General features: G+C 43.4%; 1 protein-coding gene across 1 annotated transcript in view; it reads left to right on the top strand.

The window, feature by feature from the left end:
* Fitm2 (fat storage inducing transmembrane protein 2) overlaps positions 1–6,119 on the top strand; it is an 85,932-nt gene that overhangs the window by 41,160 nt on the left and 38,653 nt on the right. The gene's annotated exons all lie outside the window — the stretch shown is intronic.

A 6,119-nucleotide genomic window follows, 5' to 3' on the forward strand; every position in this document is an offset into this window, starting at 1 on the left:
GTTTTTTTTTTTTTTTTTTTTTTTTTTGTACCAGGGATTAAACTTGGGTCCTTGTGCTTTTGAGGCAGGCGGTGGAACCACTGAGCTAAATCCCCGGCCCAACAGAGCATATTTTTAGTGATTTTTGTTTTTGTCTTTTGCAGTGCTGGCGATCTAACCCATGGCCTCTTACCATACTACATCTCTTAAGTGTTTTTAAATCTAGAATGGTCCTCACTCTGTTTTCCCCCATGACCTTGACTGGTGAGGAGCCAGAGCTGGTTCTTATACAATGTCCCACTGGAAGATTTGTCTGACTCTTTCAGTGTGTGTCCTTTATCCTTGAGTGTACTAGTCAAGCACCCTACCACTGAGCTACACCCCTAGCCTCCATCTCTATTATTTTTTATAAATGAAGATGGATTAAACATTATGGGGCAAGAATTTAATGGATACCTCCTGGTGGTGCTGTGTGGTTCAAGTTACCCCCCATCAGGAGCACACACACCAGGTCTTGGTGTCCCACTGGGGTTAAGGTGACAGTGTATCCCTCCCTGCTAAATGTCCAGTTCTCCTCTCTAGATAGCATCTTTACATATCCCGGCCCTTAACCACTAATAGCTTTGACTGAGTCATTGATCAGGGGTTGATGGTTTTCTAATTTTGTTCTTTCATCTGCATTTCTTAGCTGGCATTCTTTACTTGAATTGCATTAATTATAAGTGAATTGACCATCCTCTCAAATGTTTAAAAGCCATTTTAATTTCTTGCCCAGCAAATTGCCTGTGTTTCCATGGGGAATCTGGGCAATTATAGGGCAGTGTGCTCAGTGCTGTGGCTGGGATGGGCAAAAGATGTGGGAGAGCTGGGGAGGAGCAGTGGAGGAAGAACTCTTTCTTTTCTTGGGAGAATGCTTACGAAAGGGAAGCATTCACTTTCTTACTTTCTCTTTTTAAGTCAAACTCTCCCACAGATACCAATAGGATAATTGTTTAGGATGAGGGCTCTGTAACAAAAATAATTTTAGATATAAAAGTCCAAACATGCAAAGGTGCACCTACATTTATTGTGACTGCAAACCAGGAAGCCTCATTTGATTTAAACATAGGCATAAGAGGTGTCTCCAAGGAGGGTGCAAAAGATGCAGTGCCCCTCAACACCCAAAGTTTTCCCAAGAAAGTAAAGATCACCATTCTTTTTCTTTCCTTTATTTCCTCATCTTTTGTGGTGTGGGAGACTGAACCCAGGGGCTTGCATAAGATTGGCAAGCTTTCTATCACTGAGCTATATTCCCAGCCCAAGATTGTCATTTTTAACAAGGCAATGAAGGCTGAGACAGTTAAGAAATTCTCTGTCTCTCTAAAGTCTCCATTCCACATTTTTAGAGTTTCTTGGTTCTTGTTTCTAGAACACCCATTCCATTTGTTGAGAGCAGCTCTGACTCTCAAAGGTGACATTACTTCCAAAGTCTTGGAAGACACTGCAATTTTAATTTGTCTCCTCACTGCCCAGACATTTTAGTTCCTGCTTGGATTAAAGAAGTTGGGTAAGGGATGGTAAATTTGACATACAGAGCTCAACAACTTTTGTTGCATGAAAAATCATCATGCAGTGTAGTTAAAAGATAAGCAGCAGAGTAGGAGAAATATTCACAACTTAAACAACAAAGAAATATTCATTATATAAAAGCTCTTACAAACCAATCAAAAGTAGTTAAAACTTTTTTAAAGGACAGAGGAGAAAAACAAGCAATTCATAGCAAAATGTACATTATGAACACTGCAATACTCTCTCCAACAACCATTCTACCCCCAGTTTCCACCCCCACTGCCCATCACATTACAGCCTGTGTGGGAGGGCTTTTCCCTACTCCTGCTTCCAGAGGTTAATGCCAGTCAGGGTGATCCCGCCCTCCCTTGCTTCAGAGATTGGTTCTGGGATAAGATAGATTTATCAAGGGCATGCCACCAATAACCCTGTCTCTCCAATGAGGCTCTACTTCCTAGAATTTCCAGCACCCACTAAAAGTGTCAGCAGCTGGGGACAAAGCTTTCAGTGCATGAGGTTTTGGAAGTCAGCTGAGATCCATACCATAATACTCTCTTAAGCAGCCATAAAGCTCCATCCCACTATGGATTTAAGAGTTGTAGGACCCCATAATTCCCTACCTGCAATTCTAAAAATCCAACAAGTTGGCCGGGGATTTAGCTCAGTGTTGCCGCTGCCTGCCTCACAAGCGCAAGAACTGAGTTTGATCCCCAGTACCACAAACAAACAAAAATTATTTAGTAAAAAAATCCAGCAAGTTATAAAACCAAAGTCTTCCTTCTCCATCTCCCCTGTAAGTGTAAGACACTCATTTGGTGATAGCACCTGACCTGAACTGACATGAAGCTATTTTCAGTTAGTTTATGTTGCTTTCCTTGCTGGGAATGATTATATATTATACAGTATAAACCTGTATTAAATTCCTAAAATTGTATGAAATCTGAATTCCAAAATCCATTTCAGATAAGAGATTGTGGATTTGCCTAGTCTTTTAGGTGAAAATTTTGGCAGAATGTAAGAAAAGTCTTTTAAATATGTCTATAGTAGTTGGCATCTAAGGAATTCATTAGGTCTGCAGTCTCAGGCTCTACCCAAGTCCTGCTGGAGTAAAACACAGGTCAGCCACATTCCCAAGGGATTGGTATGCATTTCTGCATTAGAAACTTTGCACTAAGGCACAGTGGCTCATTTTGGAATGATAGAAGATTAGATCCCCCAACCATGGCTGGTCCATCTTCCTCTCCATCTCTGCTCACTTCTGGAAGCTGTACAGCCTTTTCCAGTGTCATCAGAATGGTCTGTCCTCACAGATCTGGGCCTTGCTGCCCCATGCTGCGGCCATCTGTCTACGGGTTCTCTATGGGAAGGTCTGTGCACGTGCTTGGCTTGATGAATCTACAGGGGCTCGCAGGCCCTTCCTGCTAGGTAAGGTCATCATAGACTGAAGGAGCAGATTGTGGGGCCAGGTGTGTCACCCACAGAATATCTGACAGGCCTTAGATCTGCAGGCTGTAGAACATGACAGACTTGTTCTGTGAGGTTCTGAACCAATCAGAGGAAGACATGGAGGGGGTAGCAGTTGAATAAGGAAAAGTTTCAAATAAGCAGGAAAGAGCTGAGTCAGTGATGGGCTTATTGTCTCTAGAAGAGACCGAAGAGTTGAATGGCCTCATTCAGAGACATTCAGTGCGAGCACTGGGTTGGGTGTGAGCTTAAAGTTGAACTCTACTGGAGGCTGAAACATACAGCCTCGTCCAGAAGGGTACAGGGAACATGGTAACTGAGGGTGCCAACACTGCAGAGTTGGTCAGTCAAGTCAGGGTTGTTAAACTCAAACCATCCTGTGTGTGTTAAATAGTCCCATGTTTCTCCCTTATTCGCAAGCTCCGTAAGGCCAGTAGCTGGGTGGCTGTCGGGTCCACAGCATTGGGCGCTGAGTCCATCCCTATAACAGCAGCTGCCCAATACATATTTGTTGACTTAAATGTAACGAGCTGAAAACTAGCATTAATACTTGTGTGTTTCTTACTGGTAATTCCTGTGTACTATAGACAACCTGGTTTGCTTTTGTGCCCTTGAAAGCATTTTTCTCAGGTGTTTATATTTTCCATGTTTTTCTTCTGGTTTTCTCATTTCTTCCTTCTTCCTCCAGCTTGTATCTATTTTTCATTCCTTGTAACAGGAAAACAACAAAAATCTCCTACATATCCCACAAAAAGAGACTGTTAAATCAAGGTTAGCTAAGCAATAAAACAGAAATTGTCAGAGTATTAAGAAACAAGCTCATATATTAGTAGGAAAAATTAGCAAGTTGTAAAACAGCCTGTATGGTAAGACCTTATTTAAAAACAAGCTTAATATATACACCTAAAAAATATTTAAGACAGGGCTGGGGACATGGCTGAGTAGTACAGTGTTGGCTTAGTGTGTGAAAGGCCCTGGGCTTGATCCCCAGCACTGCCAAAAAACAAAAAACAAAAGCCAAAAACAAAACACCAAGACAGTGTTTCTTATCTGGAGGAGAGTCAGGAGACTGAGAACTGATTGAGAGTTATAAAGTCCAAGCCTACAATTTTTGTGAGTCCAAGGGCTCCCTTCCCCTAAAGTACACCTAACAATCCAGGTGAAGAAACACGTAACTGGAAGAATCCAACCAAGGAATACCAACAGCATGGTGTCTAGGAGGGTGGAATTACAGTTGCTTTTTATGAATTGCATTTTGCTTGGCTCTACCTCTTCCTCTCTGTTACAAGCACCTATTACTTACAAATAAAAGCTAACAAACAAAAACTGGATTTATTCTGAACTCTAAATCTCTAACTCATTTTAGCCATCTTTATATAGTTGGCAATGTTTTTGAGAAAACTGCAGATTGAAAACGAAAGCAAATGTTTCCAATCACCAATTAGTGAGAAAGCGGTGGGCCAAGGAGGTTGGGTGACCTATCTGGCTGTGGGCAGGGAGCAGAGCAGGACCAGCACTCATATCCTTCCCACCAAAGCCTTTTGCTGCCTTCTAAGTCAGCAATGGCAGGAAGTCTCAAGCAACTTGACAGTCTCATTTATCCTGGACACTCCATTCTACTGGCATACTGAGTGTGGATTTGGGAGAGAGCAGAGAGTTGTCAGACCAGGTGAACTCCATATCCCTTTGCTTTCTGGGGAAAGCACACTGGATTGCAGATCAGACACACAGATCCACTGGCAGAAGTCCTGTTACTGGCATCAGAGCCAGTAGACATCAGCCCTCTTTGAAAATCTGCTGTTGGCTGACTCTGCTCCATGGCATTTATAAAGCCAGGGCTATGCCATTCCTGCCACTTGGGACATTTCCTTGGGAACATCCAGGTCATGTCCTCAAGTTTTCCATGGACACTTCCTTGAGGCTGGTTCTAGCTTTCTCAGAGCCAGGTGGAAAGACTAGGGCAGCTCCAGGAGCCTGGCTACAGGAGACCAGCTTAAAACCACACTATTATTGATTTGGCTTATAATTCGGCTCTTAAATAAAAGTATGAGTCACTCTAAGGCCTAAGTGGGAATTGCTAATTGACCTTTCAGCTGATGTTTGTGCCAACAGCCACAGTTGAAGTCTCAGTGATCAATGAGGTTGTGATGTCTCTACAGCAAGGAAACACTGCAGCTGAGGAATTGTGACTCTGTGCAACCATTCTCTAAAATCAAATGTTAGCCAAGATAATGCAGGTGGCTCATTAGCCTATGATCTACAAGCATAGGTGTCTTGTTAACTTTGACCTGTCTTTCACAAGTACACTGAGTTACTCCCCTATTCCCAAACCTGGCTCATTAAGTACATTCGTTCTGCTATTCCTTAAATCTGCCTTCATGCCCTCTATGCTGTATAATCATAAACACTGACTAATCCAGAGCTTGTGGTCTTAGCCATGACAGAGCTAAGATCAGGAAGATCAGGTAATCTTTAGCCAAGACAGAGCTAAAAATCAATTCCTGACCCCCGCCCAGTAATAAACTCTCATTTGTTATTCTTTAATTCTTGTTCTTTGTATATTATTCTTTAATCCCCTGCTGTCCCCTCATCAGGCAACCAGGCTTCCCGTGGCGACTGTTCACGCTATCAACCTGACAACTGGCTGTGCTAGGCAGGTGAGGACTGGGTCCCACTCTTCCTCCACATTTGTGGTTCCAAGGGGAGGCCGTGGAGTGTGAGCATGGTCATGCCCCACCAGGGCCTATGTCAGCAGCTCCAGGCTCGAGCAAGAACCAGGGGACTCAGCTCAGCTGTGACAGCTTAGGAAATTCATTGAGTGACTGGATCTCAGCTTTCAAAGCTGAGAAATGAGTGTGAGGATCTTTATCTGGTGTGTGGACAGATGAGCCTGTGGTGGGTGTTCTGAGTTCCCTGAGATGAGCCACAGAATACATTCTGGTTTGGAGTTCTGGTCTGTGGTGGGTGTAGTTTTGGGCTGAGATGATTCTGAGAGTGGGCTCCTGGGTTTGGATGGGCACTGGGAGAAAGAAAAGTGCTTTGGAAGAGCAAAAAAAGAAACTCTGAGGGCCAGAGGAAGGGAGACTTGAACCAGAAGCAGTACTGGCTTCTCACGGCCCACACCAAGG

This window comes from Fukomys damarensis, unplaced genomic scaffold (assembly GCF_012274545.1).
Source record: "Fukomys damarensis isolate Sample0158 unplaced genomic scaffold, DMR_v1.0_HiC HiC_scaffold_22, whole genome shotgun sequence".
In the NCBI taxonomy this organism is placed as follows: domain Eukaryota; kingdom Metazoa; phylum Chordata; class Mammalia; order Rodentia; family Bathyergidae; genus Fukomys; species Fukomys damarensis.